Consider the following 20,432-nt stretch of genomic DNA (forward strand, 5'->3'; position numbering starts at 1 on the left):
ATGGTTAGAGGAGGGCTGTCAAATCTGCGGCCCGTGGGAAGGATGTGTCATGCACTGGCCATGCCAATGTCCGGTTTAGCGAAGGGGGAAAAAGTCATGATATGTCACATGATGCCGCCGTGACCACGAGTTTGACACCCCGGGGCTAGAGCCTAACCGTTAGACTGTTGTAATCTAATATATTAGAAGGACACTGGGTTGGGAAAGAAACCACATTATCTAGAAGCATTTGGAATTGGTTGGGATATTCCCATGACTGAAATATAGCAACAAAAGGTCATAATGTGTTCACAAAAAACAGAAGCAAAACAAATGGAGGCGGAATGACATCACATGTTAAAAATGGCTGTTTCTACTCAGAAAGCAAAATGAACAAACCTGGTAATTCTGCAGATAGCATTTGGGTGAAAATTAGTGCAGAAACAAACACAATCAATACCGTTGTTGATATCTACCCCAGTCTGCCCAATCAAGCAGAAGATGTGGACTTGCATAAACAAACTGCAGGGGGACAGAGGTCGACCCCGAGGCCACTCACTTGTGGGGTGCCACAGGGGTCGGTCCTCTCGCCTCTCCTGTTCAACACATATGTGAAGCCGCTGGGTAAGATCATCCGTGGTTTTGGGGTTGAGTACCACCTCTATGCTGATGATACTCAGCTGTATATTTCAACCCCAAACCACCCCAACGAGGCTGTCGAAGTGATGTCCCGGTGTTTGGAAGCCGTCGGGGTCTGGATGGGGGACAACAGACTCAAGCTCAACCCCTCCAAGACTGAGTGGCTGTGGTTACCGGCACCTCGGTTCAGCCAGCTGACTCCTTCGCTGGCCATAGGGGGCGAACAGTTGCCCCCTGTGGAACGGGCGCGCAATTTGGCGTCCTCCTTGATGCCCGCCTGTCAATGGATGACCATGTGGCAGCCGTGGCAAGGGGGGCGTTCCACCAGGTTCGCCTGGTGCGCCAATTGCGCCCCCTACTGGACCGGGATGCCCTACGCACGGTCACTCATGCGCTGGTGACGTCCCGCCTGGATTACTGCAACGCTCTCTACATGGGGCTGCCCTTGGGACGCGCCCGGAGACTGCAGTTAGTTCAGAACGCAGCCGCGCGGGCTGTGATGGGGAGTACGAGGTACTCCCACGTAACACCTCTCCTGCGCGAGCTGCACTGGCTACCTGTGGTTTTTCGAGTGCGTTTCAAGGTGCTGATTACCATCTTTAAAGCGCTCCATGGCACGGGACCTAGTTACTTGCGGGATCGCATCCTCCCACATACATCCCTGCGGCCAATTCGCTCACACAGGGAGGGACTTCTCCTGGTGCCATCCACTAGGCAATGCCAACGGGCGACACCAAGGAGTAGGGCCTTCTCTGTGATGGGCCCAACCCTCTGGAATGACCTCCCCCCCGATATCAGAACCACTACTGACCTCCGCTCCTTCCGACAAAAATTGAAGACTCACCTGTTCCGATTAGCAGGCCTGGCATAACTACAACTGTCCCTCCTGGTAAATGTACTAGTAACTGGTTATTTTAGGGGTATTGTTTTTAATTTAATTTGTATGCGTTTTAGGGTTTAAAATTATATTTATATACTGGCTCCGTACAGTTCTTTTAATTTTATTTTAACCTCCTCCATTCCTACTGTACATATTCAATTCTATTTGTTGTATTTTGTATATTTTCTACATGGACTGTACACCGCCCCGAGTCCCTTTTGGGAGAGGGGGCGGTCTAGAAGCTCAGTAAAATAAATAAATAAATAAATAAATGTCTCCAAGTGGGATGAAATTACAGTGCTGGGAGGCATTTATTAGTAAACACACTACCAAAAACAGTCCTTCCAAGGAAGTCCAAACTTGGCATGTGGATACATTTCTCCTTCAGAGAGTGGAAGAAGCACCAAAACAACAACAACACACACACACACCAGCACCACAATACAGAACTCTAAAGATATAATAGGTACTTTGAATTGGGCCTAGAAACCTAACAGTAGCCAATGCATCTACCTCAAGATGGCCATGAGTTTGCAGCGTAAGTCTGGTTGTGGCATTTTGTATCATTACTCATCTTCAAAAGCAACCCCACATAAAACTCATTTGCACCACTCAACCTGCAAAGTCATTAGGCCATATATAAGAGCCACCATGGCGCAGTGGTTAGAATGGAGTACTGCAGGCTACTTCTGCTGACTGCCGGCTGCCTGCAATTTGGCAGATCGAATCTCACCAGGCTCAAGGTTGGCTCATCCTTCCATCCTTCCGAGGCTGGTAAAATGAAGATCCAGATTGTTGGGGGCAATAGGCTGACTCTGTAAACTGCTTAGAGAGAGCTGTAAAAGCACTGTGAAGCGGTATATAAGTCTAAGTGCTATTCCTATATATTACAGTTGCTAGAGCATTTTAGTCCAGTCGGGCAAAGGTGGACAAATGTGTTGTGGGTCATGGTCTCCACCTGCTGTTTGGGCAGGAATCCTGATTCCAGGAAGACTCCCCAAGTCACAGACTAGCTTCTTCAGGAGGAGCGTTATTACATCAAAATTAATTATTAATTCTGACATCATCAGCTAACCCTGATATCTATAGATGTACAGCAATTTTCTCTTGCTAGAGTTTAGTATGACCTTCTTTTTTCCTTCCGGTCCCTGAAAGCCTCCAGATAGCAATACCAATTGGGCATCTCTACTACAGTGCTTCTGATCCCCATGAGAGTTTCTCATGCAATCATAGCTACCTCTCCTGCCCATTGCGTCCTGGCTGCTGGAGGATCTGAAATCCAGGGAGTCAGATTTCTCACAGGGCAACTTTCCCATCCCTGCGCAAGCAAGGCATACACCTGTTTCCCCTAATTTAGACTGGGAGAGGGGGCATATGTTTACAGATTTATATGGCCATTTAATCTGCAAATAGCAACTCTGGGTGGCTAACATTTGGTTAAAAATTTCAAAACAACATAACCAAAGACAACAACACAGAAACATGCCTCAACATAGCACAACCAAGGCCAAGGCACAGGCATATTCCAATCCCGAAACCATGACAGTACAAGCTCAACAATGCTCTGGTCCTGTAGAAGATCAGGCAGAGCTAGAGAGGCAGAGTTAAGTGCAGCTTCAGTTTAGCATTGTTGTGTTCCCAGAAGCGCTCCAAGTCCAATGCCTCCTGAGTTCTCTTGACCCTTATCTGGTGCCAGTTTAATATTGAAATTTAATTAACCAGGTTCTTGTATATAGGCTTGAATAAATCTTCTATGCTATAACCTTACAAACGGTCCTACTCTTTGCATCTGAGAATTCCAGTGCTGGGGGAATAACCAGGTTTTCAAGTCTTTATGGGAAGCCAGCTGCATCAACAAAGAGCATGTACTGTGACAGAGACTAATGATGCTGATGTAACTGCTTCTCAGATCCATATAGGAAAAAGTGTACATCACAGAGCACTGAGAGGTCAGTTTAGAAAGATCCTGGGCTATTCCCTTCTTTATCAATCTGCTGGTACTTTGATGATACCAGGCAAAGCAGAACTCTAAATTCTTAAAGCGGGGCCAAACCCCCTAGAGCAGGGGTGTCCAAACTTGGGAACTTTAAGACTTGTGGACTTCAACTCCCAGAATTCCCCAGCCAGCCATGCTGGCTGGGGAATTCTGGGAGTTGAAGTCCACAAGTCTTAAAGTTTCCAAGTTTGGACACCCCTGCCCTAGAGAAAGCTACACAGCAAGGTATCTCAGACAGCTAGGTTGTTATAGTGTCATCCTGGCCTACCACTTCTTCTAGAGAGAGTGGCCTTGTTTCTCTTCAGGTGTTATCTCATTCCAGCAGAAAGAAAGAAAAAAAAAAGGGCATCCAGGGAAGTTGCAGTGATTGAATAGCTGTGTTTACAGCAGTGAAAAGAGCCAATAGGACCTGGGCAGATTCCAGCCACTGCAGCAATTGTTGCTAAACTCACACAAATTGTGTAGACGACAAGACTTACAACAGGGAAAGGTAGAAAACATTCATTCTATGTCCTATTGGAAAAACCCAATTAGGTAAGGCTGAGAATGAGAAAAAGATGACTTGCTTAATGACTACTCATTCAGCAACTGTTCAATGTTACAATGGTGCTGAATGCGGGGGACTTACAAAGAAATAATATGCATAGGTAGTTCAGAACTGTAGAACTATGCCAAGACAATTCAGACTGAGATAAGTTAGCAAAGGGTGTTAGGAATAACAAAAATGGCTAATTTAGATGCGTTTAAGACAAAAAAAATCTAGCGAATAAAAATGGAAAGATGTTAATAAGCAACCAAGAAAAGGAAGAGCTATTCTACCCAATTTGTGGTTCTGTCATCTCCAACAGAAAGTTACGTCTTGCACCAAGAAATTGTGAAGAGCAAAATGAAGGGCTGGATTGAGATGGGAACAAACAGGGTCAAAGATTATTTCTTTACTTCAAATAACTGCACACCCTAGGATCTCGAAGTTAATTTTCTAACCAACTCCTTATGTAAATTTCTTTAAGAAATCTTGGCACTAGCTGGCGAGCAAATGTTCTTATCTTTAAATGTCCACAACAGCATCTCTTGGGCGGGGAGAGATAAAGGGAGTCAGATCGATGTAATTGCATCATTGTGATGCAAACCCTACGTCTTTTCTAAGAGCATCACGGTGTGCTTCCCAGAAGTGGAAATTGCACCATGACACTATGATACTATTTATTGTGATGAAAGCATTGAGAGCTGAATGTCTCCTAGGTTCAAAATGGAGGGAAACAAAAGATCAATCAAACCAACCAGCCCACACCAGTGCCTGTGTAGATTCTAGAGCAGGTTATAATGAGATTTTATCAATAAGCACCTTGAAGAAAATTACTGGAAGTCAGCATAGATTTGTCAAGAATAAATCTTGCAAGACCAATGTTATCTCCTGTGTGGTCAGGTATCGTTTATCTAGCAACATTTATATATCACCCTATCTAAAAGAATCTGGGTTGTATACAAAATCAATATAATTCTCTCACACACCTGCACACATGATATCTTGACTTCAATAAAGCACCCTAGAAGGCATCCCATTACATTCTGATTTAGCAGTTCTGGGTAGGATGGTATCACAAGTAAATGTATACCCAGCTGTCACTAAAATTGTATTCAGAGACCTCCTCAATGATTTCACATGACACTGAAGACTCAATGGGGGTGGGGGGCAATGATTAGCCGGTTCTCTATTATATTTTTATTGATGACTTAGATAAAGAATTGGACGGAATACTTTCATGGTGACATAAAATTGAGTGGGATAACTAATACCTTAGAAAACATAAATAGTATGATTATGTTCTTCATAATGTTCTTCATGGGTTCAAGAAATGAGCTAAATATAATAGCCTGAAATGTAACTGAGATAAATTCAAAGTTCTATACCTAGAAAACAACAAATGCACAGGTATTTGTGCAGAAGGATATACATATCTAGGAACTGGTCTAGTGAAGAGAAGGACCAGGGGAAACATGATAGCAGTGTTTCAATATTTGAGGGGCTGCCACAGAGAGGAAGGGGTCAAGCTATTTTCCAAAGTACCTGAAGGCCAGATAAGGAATAATGAATGGAAACTGACCAAGGAGAGATTCAACCTAGAAATAAGAAGAATTTTTTTGACAGTGAGAACAATCAACCAATGGAACAGCTTGCCTTTGGAAGCTGTGGGAGCTTTATCACTTGAGACTTTCAAGAAGAGATTGGACTGCTGGAGGGCGGGGCTGGCGTCGCTACGACACAACATGCAATCTTGGGGCTCCAGGATTACTGTTTATATCTCTGCTGCTGGACAGTCCTTTTTGGACCTAAACCATCCCGTAGAGACGGTGATAGAGAAAGCCCCTGATTGATCCAGGAAAAGCCTTTTTTTCCAGCTACAAGAGAAGCAGCTAATGAAGCTGCAGAAGGTTGGGACAGCCCCCTGAAACGGAAGCAGAGCAGAGAGAGAGTGTGTTGACATTGGTGAGCTGAATTTCACTATTAGAGAAGAGAAAACTCAAAAAGAGTTGACTTCTGACATCTGGCTTCTGGGATTCTGGGAGTTGAAGTCCACAGGACTTAAAGTCACCAAGGTTGAGAAACACTGCCCTAGGGCTTATTTTGTTCCTCTTCTAGTCTAATCTTCAATCTGAAGCTCTTCAGAAGGTGCTGAACTCCCAAGTTTGTGTGGAAGTGAGCATGACAAATAGTAAAGTTGGAGGTTGCAGTTCTGTTCAGCAACCTCGGGAGAGTCACAGGCTCCTCATTCTATTATATTTGAATATTTGCCAGTATGGCATCCAATTTTGTCTTTCCTTGAAGATTTCCACTTGATCATACTTATATCTGGAACTGCTCTAGATCCTAGAAGGTGCCACTGCCACCTCCCTTGCTTTCATAAAATCCAACACCCAACTTTTTCAACCAACACACATCCTGTCTATTCCTTTGGAGCTTAAATACAAGTAACTTTGACATAGCCGCATACCTTTCTCCAGTTTATCCCCAGCATCCATTCTTTTTCCATTTGTCTATTTTGGATTATAAACCCTTTGGGTTAGTATATTTTCAGTTCATTGAAAACTGCCATGAACACTAAGATCTTCCTGTTATTCTAGCAGTAAATGGATTTTTGCTATTTGTTCAACGTATCTGGCATAAAAACTTATAGCAAATGGTGAGAGTGTCCATAAAGCTTCATGGAGACTGTCAAAAGGACATGACAACCCATGCTTATCTTAACATTATTTTACCTAATATAATTGCTTGAGGTTTGCACAGCACACCAAACCCTAAATCTCTCTCTCTCTCTCCCTCTCCTCCCTCCCCCTCTCTACATACATACATACATACATACATACATACATACATACATACATTCACACACACACAAGCGAAATACCACTCATACATCATCACAAAATCTCCAAAACCCTGAAGTCTACAAACTTGAAATTTGGCACATATGTTCCTCTTGGCTTCTAGGTGCTTGCTAACAAAGGATTTTTTGAAATGACCATCAGATCATTAGTATGGCTTATATCATTATCAACATGCTCTGATGCTAAGGAGTTAGATGTTCTACTCCCCCTCCCCACCTGAAAAGAACTCTGTTCCAACTGCCACTTGGGCATGGGCATGGCCAGCGCATGATTCATCTGCCCTGCAGTTGGTTAATCACAGAGATTGTGAAATGCTATAAGGAGACAACCTGCACCCAACTGTTCTGGTTCCAGAAAGTTATTCTCCTTAAATTCTGCTGAACTGAATGGGAGCTTGATTTACTCAGTGGAGCTGATGTAGGAATGACCATGTGGACTGGGCTAGGTCCATAGAGTGTGTCTAATTTAATGCATTCTTCTCACCAATTCCATGGAAATCTGCCAATCTCCTCACAGCCCAGTCCTCTCTTACAATTATTACGAAATATGTTGCCTACTATTCACAGACTTCTTTAAATACATTTCAGCAGACAAGTTAATGCCGGCAGTGTAACAATGAGGCAACCAGAATTGCAGCTCAGATATTCACCAGCCCTCTACTTAAGAAAAATAATTGGAAAACCCCACCCCCCAAGTTTGGCTCGACAAAAGCAGATTTTCTGGGAATAATTTTCATGGTTATGCATCTCCATTTGCCAGCTATTTCAGAAATAACTGTGCCACTGTAATTACTCTGAAATTGAAGCATTGCTTTCAGCTTAGAATTCTACAATCTACGAAGACTATTTAACTGAGAGGAAAGATCTGAGGAACTGGGCTATTTAGCTACAGCTTTCAAGCCTCCGCAAACTTGTTTGAAACTGGGCCCTACCTTTTGAAGGTACGTGGTTGTCTGTGCCTATGCCATGAGGATGCATTTCTACTGTACAGCATGTTTAGCTATGCTTAACTGAACCTCACATTACCAGTTAACTCGATTTTCTGGCTTGATGCCAAACACTGAACTATAAACTAGCCATGGTTGGCCAAGCTAGGCCGGAGGCTTCCCCCAAGTCCCCAGCCTAAAATATGGCTAGTTAATCTGTGTTTTGGCATGTCATGCAAGCATGGCCCATAAATTATGGTGAAACTGCACTGCAGTGCTATCTCATCCCCTTTTACGTACAGCTTATTAATATTCTGCAATGGCTTAGCCGGTTGTTTGAGCACAGATAAGCCTTATCTGCTGCCAGATTTCCATCCTCTGAGTAAATCTAAACAACTCTTAATTCTGACTAGGCATTCGTAGGCTTAGACTCCTTATTGCAATCCAGTGCACTTACTTGGGAATAAGTCCTGTTGAAATAGATGACTAAAAAAATGCAATCACAGAAACAGCTGTCCAGAGCTGTGATCTTTGGCACTCTTGCTTCAAATGATGCCCTCTGGCTTTATGATAGAGTTGAGTAACCTTGATCAATGAACACATGTTCTTCCTAGAGCATAATAGGTGCGCTGTTCTGTATTTTTGTCCCACCGCAGAGACTTAACTACTTTTGTATTATTGCTGAGAAAATTGGATAGTTGTGTCCATGTAGATGGGAAGAGATGATCACCAACGGAGGGTAAATTCATCTTTCCCTCCAAGAGCTGAAGTTGATTTTCATGGCATTTCTTCCTCCTCCAATTAATCTTTACAACAAATAACCTGTTAGGTAGGTTTGACCAAAAGATAAAGACTGATCTACAGTCATCCAGTGAGCAGCCATAGCTGAAGACAGATTTGAACCTGAATTTTCCGGGGCCCCAGTCCAGTGCAGTGTATTGCATGGATCTCTACAAGTCTTTCTTTGATAGCAACAGTCCCCAATCTGTTTGGCATGAGGGACCAGTTTGGTGGAAGGCAATTTCTCCATAGACCAGGGTGAGGTATGGTTTCAGTTTTGCTTGCTCACATTCTTTAAGTCTAATGTTGTAGACACACTTCTGGAGTTATCTTGTCAACAGTACAGAAATATACTGTATCCTCCCTGCCATCTGCTGGCTTGGCTTTGTTTGAACTTCTCTATTTCACGTATAACCCAAGTGTGCTGTGTAATTTTTTTTCTTAATTTAAGAAAAAGCTAATATGTATACATTGCAACATAAGGTAAATACAAGAGCCCATTGTAAGAAGAGGCACCCTTTCCCCAAATGTGATGTGAGAGCAATTACATTTGTAGGAACACTGTTTTGCCATCCCCATTGATCAGCTCAGGTTTAGGTTACTAAGGCTATGTAAGGACTTTTCGAAAGAAGATAAAATGGAGCTTAGCCAATCGGTTGGCTCTTCAAATGCCCATCTTTCTAAGTCTTCAAAAAGCAAGGCTTCATTTTCTATCCTTGTGCTATAATCTCTTCCTTTACTTGGAAAACAGAAAAAGTCTGTTTATAATGTGTGATGCCTCATCCTGAAATCATGGAGCAAATTATGATTGTAGCAATTAAATCTTCATCGCATCTTATCTGTGATCACCAAAGGACCGCCCTGAAATAAAAATAGTACAAGCTGCGAATCTAAACACATTTACTAGAGAGAGAGAAAAAAAACCTTTAGCATATCAGTAGGACTTTAAGTTTCACTTGCCAGTATGCAAAATGATGCAAAGATTGCAGTTGCTATGCTACTTCCTAAAGAGGATGCCCAATCTTTGGTTTGGGCAAATCTCCAAAGAGAGATAATCTGTTTCTAACAGGTTAATTGAATTCCAATTCAGCTTGTAATTAAATGCATTAGAAGAATAGAAACAGCTTACTTGGTTAGTGGATCACCTCCACTCCTTTTAATTCCCCAGGAATACAAGGAAGATTAAAGCATACGAGGTAAGTAAATTTGAATGGTCAGAACATACAATACAATAGCAGAGTTGGAAGGGACCCTGCCTAGGCAGGAAACCCTATACCATTCCAGACAAATGGCTATCCAACATCTTCTTAAAGACTTCCAGTGTTGGGGCATTCACAACTTCTGGAGGCAAGCTGTTCCACTGATTAATTGTTCTAACTGTCAGGAAGTTTCTACTTAGTTCTATGTTGCTTCTCTCCTTGATTAGTTTCCACCCATTGCTTCTTGTTCTAACCTCAGGTCCTTGGAGAATAGTTTGACTCCCTCTTCTTTGTGGCAACCCCTGAGATATTGGAACACTGCCATCATGTCTCCCCTAGTCCTTCTTTTCATTAAACTAGACATACCCAGTTCCTGCAACCGTTCTTCATATGTTTTAGTCTCCAGTCCCCTAATCATCTTTGTTGCTCTTCTCTGCACTCTTTCTAGAGTCTCCACATCTTTTCCACATTGTGGTGACCAGAACTGAATGCAGTATTCCAAGTGTGGCCTTACCAAGGCATTATAAAGTGGTATTAACACTTCACGTGATCTTGATTCTATCCCTCTGTTTATGTAGCCTAGAACTGTGTTAGTTTTTTTGGTAGCTGCTGCACACTGCTGGCTCATATTTAAATGGTTGTCCACTAGGACTCCAAGATCCCTTTCACAGTTACTACTATTGAGTAAGGTACCACCTATGCTGTACCTGTGCATTTCGTTTTTCTTGCCTAAATGTAGAACCTTACTCTTTTCACCATTGAATTTCATTTTGTTAGATAGTGCCCAATGTTCAAGTTTGTCAAGATCCTTCTGTATCTTAAGCTTATCTTCTGGAGTGTTGGCTATTCCTGCCAGCTTGGTGTCATCTGCAAATTTGATGAGTTCCCCATTTATTCCCATTCACAACAATTGCCTTGCAAGTACCAAATGCTGTTCTAACCCCCTTCAACACTTGCATTCTTCAGTCTAAATGCCAGCATTAACTAAATTGAGTTGAGTGAGCTCCTATGGGGGCATCTAAAATGCTAAAAGCATTGCCTTTTCCATCAATCATTTTTTTAAACCTCTGAAAGTCCACTTTTGCAAAATTATTTCTAATCACCTCAAACCTTGGGCTGATTCCCGAGTCTCACTTTCTGACCTTCATTATAGACACAGCAGGACAAAGTACAAATGAGAAAGGAACTGCCAAAGCAGGGTTTGTAAGTCTGATATTTGCATTAAACATAAATTCAATGGTGTACTGATTTTTTTCCCCATGTGAAAACAGTCCTCTTGTGATTATTGTCACTGGAGGAGGTATCACATTTTTCCTAGTTTTTAGCTGCTCAGGCAGTTTGCAACAAGTCATTTTGGGGGAAAAATCATGCAAACCAGCTTATCAAAAAAAAAAATCTTTTAAGCTTATGCAGGAACAAACATGCATTCAGAGTAAAAAAAAATCTGGAGGAAAAACAGTTTATTGGTCATGCAAAAATGGAGTACTGAACAAAGAATTTTGTGTTCTCTCTCTCTCTCTCTCTCTCTCTCTCTCTCTCTCTCTCACACACACACACACACACACACACACACACACACACACACACACGGCAGAAACCATTAAATGTTGTTGTTGTTTGTTGCGAAGTTGTGTCCGACCCATCACAACCCCATGGACAACGTTCCTCCGGGCCTTCCTGCCCTCTACCATCCTCTGGGGTCCATTCAAGCTCAAAAAACCATTAAATAGTCACACTCAAACTGTTTAAGACATTAAATGTCAAAATTTGAGCTGCACATAGAGACTGGCTGACAATTTTTAGCACTCACACGGAATCGCTTTCAGGCATTCGGTAGTCCATGTTTGGGAAGGCCAATCAACACTTTTCAAGTATTGTGAACAAAATACTATCCAGAACCTGAATTCTCTATAATTGAAGCCAATGGAGCATAAATTAAAACCTAAAGTAAGACTGTTCCTTCTTTACAGTTTCTGTCCAGACCCCTTGAAATTTAAAGGAGGAGGAAGAGAGGATCTATGACTTTGCAGTTCTTTCTCAGCAATCAAATTTCCTTCATGATGTGTACTCCTCTTCCATTTCATTCCACACAGCCAGACTCTAACCTGTTCTTTTATGATTGCTGGTGAGTCAGATTGTTGAACCATGCCTAGGAAAGTCTCAGCCAGTTAGTTTACAGTTTCGACAAATAAGATAGGACAAAAGTGAAGGAACACTGCTGCCTTTGTTTCTTTGTCAACAAGCTATTGCAGATGTGTGCCCGTAAGCATAGCTAACACATGTCTTAAGTGAATAGGTTGGAAGTTGCTTTAATACTAATCGTATTTATTCCACACATTGAACTATGATTTGCTTAACCATGACTTATGAAAGAAATCGGTACTGATTAGGTTCATATAGTAGTACATTAAGCTATTGAGTATGACTTACTTACCAGGAACAGAGAATTCACACTAAGTCAAACCGAAGCATACCATGTGTTGTAGGAACCCTGCTAGGAAGTAGAGTAAGAGCCTGGGGTTGGAAACAGGAAGCCCCTGCTTTGACTCCTACTTACTCCAAACTCATTATGTAGAAATTAGTCTCTTATTAAAAAAGCAGCAAGGTGGGGGATTCAACTGCATGAAGTCAACATCTTGCCTTCATCCCCCTCCCCAAAATATGGTCCTGCAAATAAGAGTAATTCTGTTTGTAACATTGTTAGTCACTTTGGTGAGAGCAGCTTTTCATAATTTGGTGCTCTCTAGGTTGGTTGGGTCCATCAGAAAGGTTGGGAGTTCAGCAGTTCGAATCCCTAGTGCCGCCTAACGGAGTGAACTCCCGTTACTTGTCCCAGCTTCTGCCAACCTAGCAATTAAAAAGCATGTAAAAATGCAAGTAGAAAAATAGGGACCACCTTTGGTGGGAAGGTGTTCCATGCGCCTTCGGCATTTAGTTATGCCAGCCACATGACCATGGAGACGGCTTAGCACAGCACTGGCTCTTCAGCTTTGAAACGGAGATGAGCACTGGCCCCTACAGTTGGGAAAAACTAGCACATATGTGCGAGGGGAACCTTCACTTTAGGTTGGTTGAATTTCAACTATCTAAATTCTCAGCCCATACAACAACATCTTTCCCAGTATCCAAGGGAAATGTTGATTAGTGTACAGGAGTGTTGCTTATTGAGTCTTTTTAATGGCATAAGATTTTTTCCTCTTAAGGAACTCAGTGTAACTTAGAAATGCGATTTGCTTCTTTCACTCACATCTGTTCACCCACCCTCAAAGAAGCAGCCTCTGAACTATTTTTGGCCCTCCCTTTTAAAACTTTTTTGCCTCTGAAAAGTGCTTACAGCTGAAGGCATAATACCAAAGAAAAAAGACATAATTTTCTTTATAAGACAGAAAAAGAGATACTGGGTTGGTTGTTTTTTTTTTTTTACATTTTTCCTATAATTATATGCAGTATATTTTTTGAGCAAGACAGGTGCATATAATTCTTATTATACATATAGTTCATTTACATACATTACATTTTGTAGAGACTGAAGACTAGTCCTTAACTAGGGTACAATGATTAAAGAGTTAGACTACAATTAGGGAAACCATGATTCAACTACTTGCTAAGCCAGGAAGTTTACTGTATATTCCTGAGCTAGGGATATTATCTCTCCCTCTCCCTCTCACAGACAGACAGAGAGACAGACAGTCTCTCTCTCTCTAAGCCTAACCAGCTATATAGGGCCATTGGGAAGATAACACTGGAAAAGTAGGGGGCCACATTGACCTATCTGAAAAAAGGGATTACAAACCAAGTCAATACCAATTTGTTTGAGTAAAGGAAAAAGCTTCAGAGGGAGGGGAGGAAAATGAAACAAGCGTCAACTGAAAGAATTACGTGTTTGGTTCCATTATTACACATCCCTTTAGCAAGTGATGAGGGTGATGAGGTTCTACCAAAATATCTTCTCCTGGGGACTTGAAATGACAAGAGATAACATGGGGATGCTCAGAAAGGGATTGCAGGTATAAAGGAGCAATAAGACAGAATGGGCAGAGACAACTGAAGGAGCAGATCTGTGGATGGCTGAAGTTGTACAAAGGTTGCGAGAGGAGATTGAGGTGGTAATAAAGTGACAGGGTGAAGATTCCCCCTTTCCTGGAAGTGAATGTTTCACTATAAAGACATTCATTTTTAAGGATCTACAAGGCTATTTGTCAAGATTGGCTGCATGTAGCTTCAGTCCTTCAGGGTTTTTTTTTTAAATTGGATATGGGCTGCAAAAATCCAGAGGATTATTAGCAAGACACAAAGAAAACAATGCATCATGTGTTAAATGACCCTGGTTAAGTGCATTGTCTAAACGTTGCCACAGTGGGCAAACAGAGAGACAACCATTTACTGTACCTTAAGAACATGGGAAATTCCCTTACATCAGCTTAAGCTATTTGGCCTCTTTAGCCCATTGCTTATTGAAGTTGCACCCCAAGATCTCAAGCAGTTAATTTTTCCTTCTGCCTGATCCTATTTTATTTATTGTATACACCAGGCATCTGCTCACCGGGAGAACCTTACAGATAGATGGGCTTAAATCCTCAGAATTTTCTTCAATTTCCATGCTGCCTGGATAATTCTGGAAGTTGAGATCCATGCATCTTGGAGGACATCCAGGCTACAGAAATTTGGTGGGACATTCTATATATTCCTAGTCTGATGAGAATCTGCCTCTTTGACTTTCATAATTTTTGATTAAGTGCATAAACATGTGAGAGCATTCTCCTCTTTCATTGGCAGGATAGTCAAAACACAAAGCCGGCATCCACAGCAGGTGCAATTAAATGGCTAGGCATGTCATAATTTGTACCCCTGATGCATATTTAAATTGATGCTTAAAGTAATTCTGAGCGCTTGCCTGCTCTCAGATGGAATGTTGTCACATCAATGTGATCTTCTACAGCTGTAAATTGTTCAGAAAAGGCACATAAAGTGGGAAAAGAAAACATTTTCCTATCATCTCAATTCATAAGTGTATTACTTCAACCAATAAAAGTGGTGGCAGGGGGATTCAGGAAAGACCAAAGAGAGTTTTCCCTCACCCAGTGCATAGCTGACTTGTGGAATTTGCTGGCATGGAACATTAGTAGTAAAAGGAATAAGACGGTGAAAGAATTCAATAACAGCATGATAGGTGCACTGTTGGAAGATCAGAAATACCAGGTTAGGGCCAAATCATCCTGGAGAAAATCTGTATGGATTTGCTAAAATAACACATAATCTGTCAATTTAAAAAAAAGGGGATAAGACTGCTTTGATTGGAAGCGTCCATCAGTAGCTACTAATGATGAGTGCAACCTTTGGACCAGAAGCAACATACTGTGAAATAATTTATAGATATCTTAATATGAAATACCTCTTCAGAAGGGACTTGGAGAAGTGATCCCATAGTCCAGAAGTTGAAGAAAGTTTGAGAAAGAAACTCAGAATAACCTCATCTTGGTTACCATCAGAGAAAGCAGAGAGAAACTTAGGAAAGTTTTCAAGATTCAATTTTTTTTTTTTTTTTTGCCCTGCTACGATATAGTAGTTTTCCTGAAATCTCTGCAGTGTCGGCCTTATGACCTAGCCTACCTTGAAGGTTTGATATACCTAATTACAAGGGAGGTCAGGAAGCAGTATGAAAGGACCTTTTCCTCCAGAACGCTAAAGTACTTTGATCTTATGGAAGAATTCAGCATGCAGTTTATCCTGCTAAAGGACTCAATTTGATCTAGATGTGTGTTTTTTTCTTAGCACAGGGAAAAAAAGCCCCATTCAGTCTGAACACAAGTTGCTTGGAAATAAATCATTCTGCCTTCAATTATATTGGAGTGCATTTGAAAAATAATCCTGAAATCTAGAATTATGTATTTCTCCTTTCCTATGTACAATATATCAAAGTCTTTCAAAATATACAGTACATCTGCCAAACAAGATGCCAAACTAGTGGAAGATGGAACTAGAACTGGAAAAGAAATTAGATGGTTTTGTTAATAGGTGGGCATGGTCCAACAATGTTGTTTAGATGATGCCAGTTACATATTGCCATGTTTAATCTCTCTCTCTCCTTCCTGCGCAACTGCAATTAGCTTTCCTGTCTGTCAGAGAGTCAATCTATCACATATCAAATGTCAATGAATTTATTTGCAAGTTGGCAATGATTATTTCAAAGAAGCTACATTGAGACACCTTCAAAAATTGCAGACTGCATTGCCCAAATCCTGTTAAAAATCCATTTTTTGTTTATTTGCGTATGGAGGCGGGGAAGGTTTATGGCTTCAGAATATAATAAACATGAGCTGCATTTCACCGTAAGAGCATTGAAACTTTTATGGTATTTTAATGCAATTCAGGAATGTGAGTTCAGTCTGCGCTGAAATTTGGGCAAGTACAGTGCCTTTGCATTCTTTCACAACAAAGCCCTGAAAATTACTCTCAATCTGTATTTGCCACACATTTCTCTAGATACCAACAGAAATTTAAACAACCCCAATGTTCACTGTGTGTAAAACTAATAATTATTGCTTATATTACATATTGCAGGGAAAGTGGCAAGCCAGAATCAGAGACTGAGATATAGAAATGCTCTTCCAGAAAAATCAGATGTGAAAAAGGGACACCAATGAAGTTTTGTTTTGCCTTGTAGACACCACCAAAGCTCTAGTTGTTTGGTTCATTCTACACAGTATCTTTAAGTAGCAATCTGTTCTTTTTGCAGGTTTTTCTTTTTCTAAAAAAGCTGCGTTCTTGGTTAAATCACTTCTTAGAATACAGCTTTAGCACTCATACTAAAGTTTCAAAGTTTTGAGAGGAGAGGAAGGTAACAATTGGTTCATATGCAGGATGAAAACATTTGCTGTAGGAAAACGATAATATTGAAAAATGAAAGGAATCTCTATTGAAGGGAGATTAGCAATAACAAATCTACAAAGGCATCTTCCCGGAGGCATTATAATCCCTTTTCAAGAGAAGGAAGCGGAGGGAAAAGGGACCAAGCAAGCAAGCATCACACGCTTTCTCTAATCAGTTCAAAACAGATTTTCAGTATCAAATGTTTTGGAAAATAAATAGTTTAGTAGGAGCGAGAAAAAAAAAGAGCAACAGAAAAGTAAAAGGTGACTGAGGCGAGATAAATACCTAGCACTTACTGGTGGTGGTGGTGGTGGGGGGCACAAGAAACATCTTATTAGCAAATGCCTACCAATACTTAATACATTTCAATGCACACAGCCATATTTCCCCCTCTCTGAATTGATGAAATTTCTCTACATGGCTCCTTTATCCTGGTCCCTACTTTTCTTTCAAAAGGAAACACTCATTTGACAAAGACAAATTCTGTTTGAACCATCCTGGGCAGTTCACATTCAGCTAGACAGCTTCCTTTCAGCTCTATTCTCACACCAAAATATCTTCAAGAGGCTTAACCCTGTGAAACAAGGATTTTGGACACAGGAGGAAGTCATTGAAAAATCCCCAAAATGCACTCCCCCCAAAAACACCCTCTTTCCAGTCCGCCCCATTGAAATCTGCCAGTTGCAAAGAGCTAGGTTAGGAAAACAAGGCTCCTGCAGTGCTAGAAACTCATTTCCCAAGCTGTTAAAAGGCACCCCAAGACAAAGAGAACACAGAGGAGCATGCTGGCAATTTGGCTGAGAAGCTGCCTACCTGCTGGTGCGCTCTGAATCCCAAGATTTCTTCCGATGTCCGAACCTTGCACTGTTTCTCTGTCAGCGTGGCCCTTATATATGTACAGGGAAGGCACACAGAGAGAGACACACACACCTCCCCAGCCCATTAACATGTGTATCGGTGAGTCCAACCCTCTGAAGAAGCCACCTGACTTACACACTGCCTAACAGCTGGATACCCCTTGGCACCCGCCAATGAAACCTTCCCAGAAAGGGTTTGTCACACTTCAAGCAACTGAAACAATGGCACATGTGCACGCACACGCACACAAATACACACATCCCTCTCATGCCAGCCCACAGTCATCTAGGCAAGGCTTTTACTGCATGCTTTGTTTGAGAGATAACACTCTCGCACCTCTGGCTGCAAGGATAATAACAGAGTGGCTCACTCAAGCATCCCTGATGAGGTGTCTGGATAGGATGTGATGCTTCCATACCTCTTGGAAGCTGCCATAGACCAGGCACATGGTTGCTTAAGCTAGGCTGGGGCAGGCAGTTTTTCAGAGCCTTGCTTAAATGTTTATGGCCAAAGGTTGCATTCAGCAATCAATAAGGTGACTGTGCTTGTGGCTGCGACATGAAAATGGACATGATTAAAAAAGAATAGTAAGAAACATTTTCCCCCACTTCAGAGGTGGCATTCTGGCGGTTTGCCCCCGTTCGGGTGAACCGGTAGTTGCAGCGGCAGGAGGCTCCACCCACCCACCCAGAAGTCATCAAAGATGCTCTGCACATGTGCAGAAGGTTCTGTGCATGCTCAGAAGTGCCGCACGTGCACAAATCACGCAATCACGCTCCCAGGTCCGAACCGGTAGTGAAGACGATAGCATTTCATGCCTGCCCCTTTATTCTCAAAATCTTAAAAGAGTGAAAGAATAAGAACCAAGGATAATTATTAAGAGGGTCATTTGCAGCTAAATTCTGGCAGCAAACAAACTTCTGTGGCACTCCGAGGACATGAGATGGCAGGCTGGGTTTCCCCCATAAGTGCTCTCTCTTACTCCATTCTTCCATTGTCACAAGAGGGGCAAAGTCCCTTCCTATACTTAGCTACATGGTTTTTTTTTCAACTGGAGACCCCAGGAACTGAGAGCTGGCATCTTCTGCAACCAAAGATATGCTGTAGCTGCCTTTCATCCATGAAGGACAACAGAATGGAAAATCTCTGTGTACAAAGAAAAAGTCTACCTAACTCACATACTAATAAGCCATCTCAGGCATATTCTATACCTCAGTTCCAACCACAAACTACAAAAAGAACATTTTCCTGTTTTTTCCCCTAATAATGATTTGATCCATTAACCAACTTCCTTTCCCCTTTCCTTTCCTTTCCTTTCCTTTCCTTTCCTTTCCTTTCCTTTCCTACTTTTTGTTTCCTGACAGCTGCCTGGACAAGTCCCTGCAGTTTTCTTGGCAAGATTTTAAAAAGTAGTTCGCCGTTGCCTGCTTCCCAGGGCTGAGAGAGAATGACTGGCCCAAGGTCACGCAACCGACAGGACTTAGAATTTTTGGTCTCCTGTTTTACCCTGGTGCTTTAACTACTACTCCAAATTAGCTCACTCTTCTGTTACTAACATATTTTAAATCATCATACTTGTAATGTATTTCCCATATTGATCTTACCCTCCCTTCATTTTTTCTTCTCCCTTGTGCCAAATTATACAATATAACTCTCCCCTCCCACTAAAGAAGTGAGCAGGCAGAAAACCACAGTTTGGTAATATTCTTCTGGTCAAGGGATCTACTGTATTTTTCGAAGTATAAGACGGTCCGGAGTATAAGACACACATTAGCTTTGGGGGAGGAAAATAAGAAAAACAAATTCTGCCTCTGCCTACCAGCATCTATTGGAATTCATCTGGCTAGCATCCTTAGCAAACAGCCTGGTCAGCTTCAGCACATTATCGCAGCCTGAATCAGCATGAGTAGCTGATTGGCGGGTGGATCGGCCCCCCGGAATACTCCCAATCAGCTGTTCCCAGAGTTGAACATTAACAACCGGTTCACTGGTGAGGCAGGAAGGTGGCAGTGGTTTGTGGCAATCCCTGCAGCCTGGAACAGGTCTAAAACGTGATACACGGAAGCTGAAAATGGCCAAAGGGTGGGGGTGGGTGGGTGGGGGTATATTCGGTGTATAAGGTAAAGGTAAATGCTCGCACATATGTGATAATCGTTCCCAACTCTAGGGGGCAGTGGTCATCTCCATTTCAAAGCCAAAGAACCAGCGCTGTCCGAAGACGTCTCCATGGTTGTGTGGCCGGCATGACTAAATGCCGAAGGCGCATGGAACACTGTTACCTTCCCACCAAAGCTGGCCTCTATTTTTCTACTTGCATTTTTACATGCTTTCGAACTTCTAGGTTGGCAGAAGCTGGGACAAGTAACGGGAGCTCACTCCGTTACGCGGCACTAGGGATTTGAACCACTGAACTGCCGACCTTCTGATTGACAAACTTTGATTAAACTAGATTAGGTGTATAAGACTCACCCAAATGTTCACCCTTTTTTTGTGTGTGTGGGGGGGGGGGAGTGTGTCTTATACTCCAAAAAATACGGTATTTTAATTTTTTTTGCACCAGAATTGGATGTAACAGTAGCAGAGTGAAGCCACAGGTAAGAATGGAACTGAAATGTTCAGACTGGTGGGTTATCCGCTTTTAGGAAGAGGGACTTTGAGTTTTAAATCAAATTAAAAATCAGCAAATCAAGCCAAACGAGAAATATAGTATATTTATCTTAGGGATCACATCTTTTTAAAAATCCAAAAAAAACCACCCACTGCCGTTTTAACTGTTAAATTCTGACAGCTCAATCTGAAGTAGCTGTAGGGGGTTACAAAAATAGACAGGGACCTTTTAGGTTTCCCATCAGTGAGCTCATGAGTAGGAAACCTAAAAGGTCCCTCTGTGTACCTTGAAATAAATGGCAGTGTTCCTAG

General features: G+C 41.9%; 1 protein-coding gene across 1 annotated transcript in view; it reads right to left on the reverse strand.

Moving 5' to 3' along the window:
* The window catches only part of PNOC (prepronociceptin), a 41,860-nt gene extending 24,243 nt beyond the window's left edge, over positions 1 to 17,617 (reverse strand). Inside the window, exon 1 of the mRNA XM_081944317.1 lies at positions 17,469 to 17,617. The gene's annotated coding sequence lies outside the window, so the exon portion shown is untranslated. The remainder of the gene's footprint in view (positions 1 to 17,468) is intronic.
* Between the last annotated feature and the right edge of the window lie 2,815 nt (positions 17,618 to 20,432).

Source organism: Natrix helvetica (assembly GCF_964273705.1).
Source record: "Natrix helvetica genome assembly, chromosome: 2".
Taxonomy (NCBI): Eukaryota; Metazoa; Chordata; class Lepidosauria; order Squamata; family Natricidae; genus Natrix; species Natrix helvetica.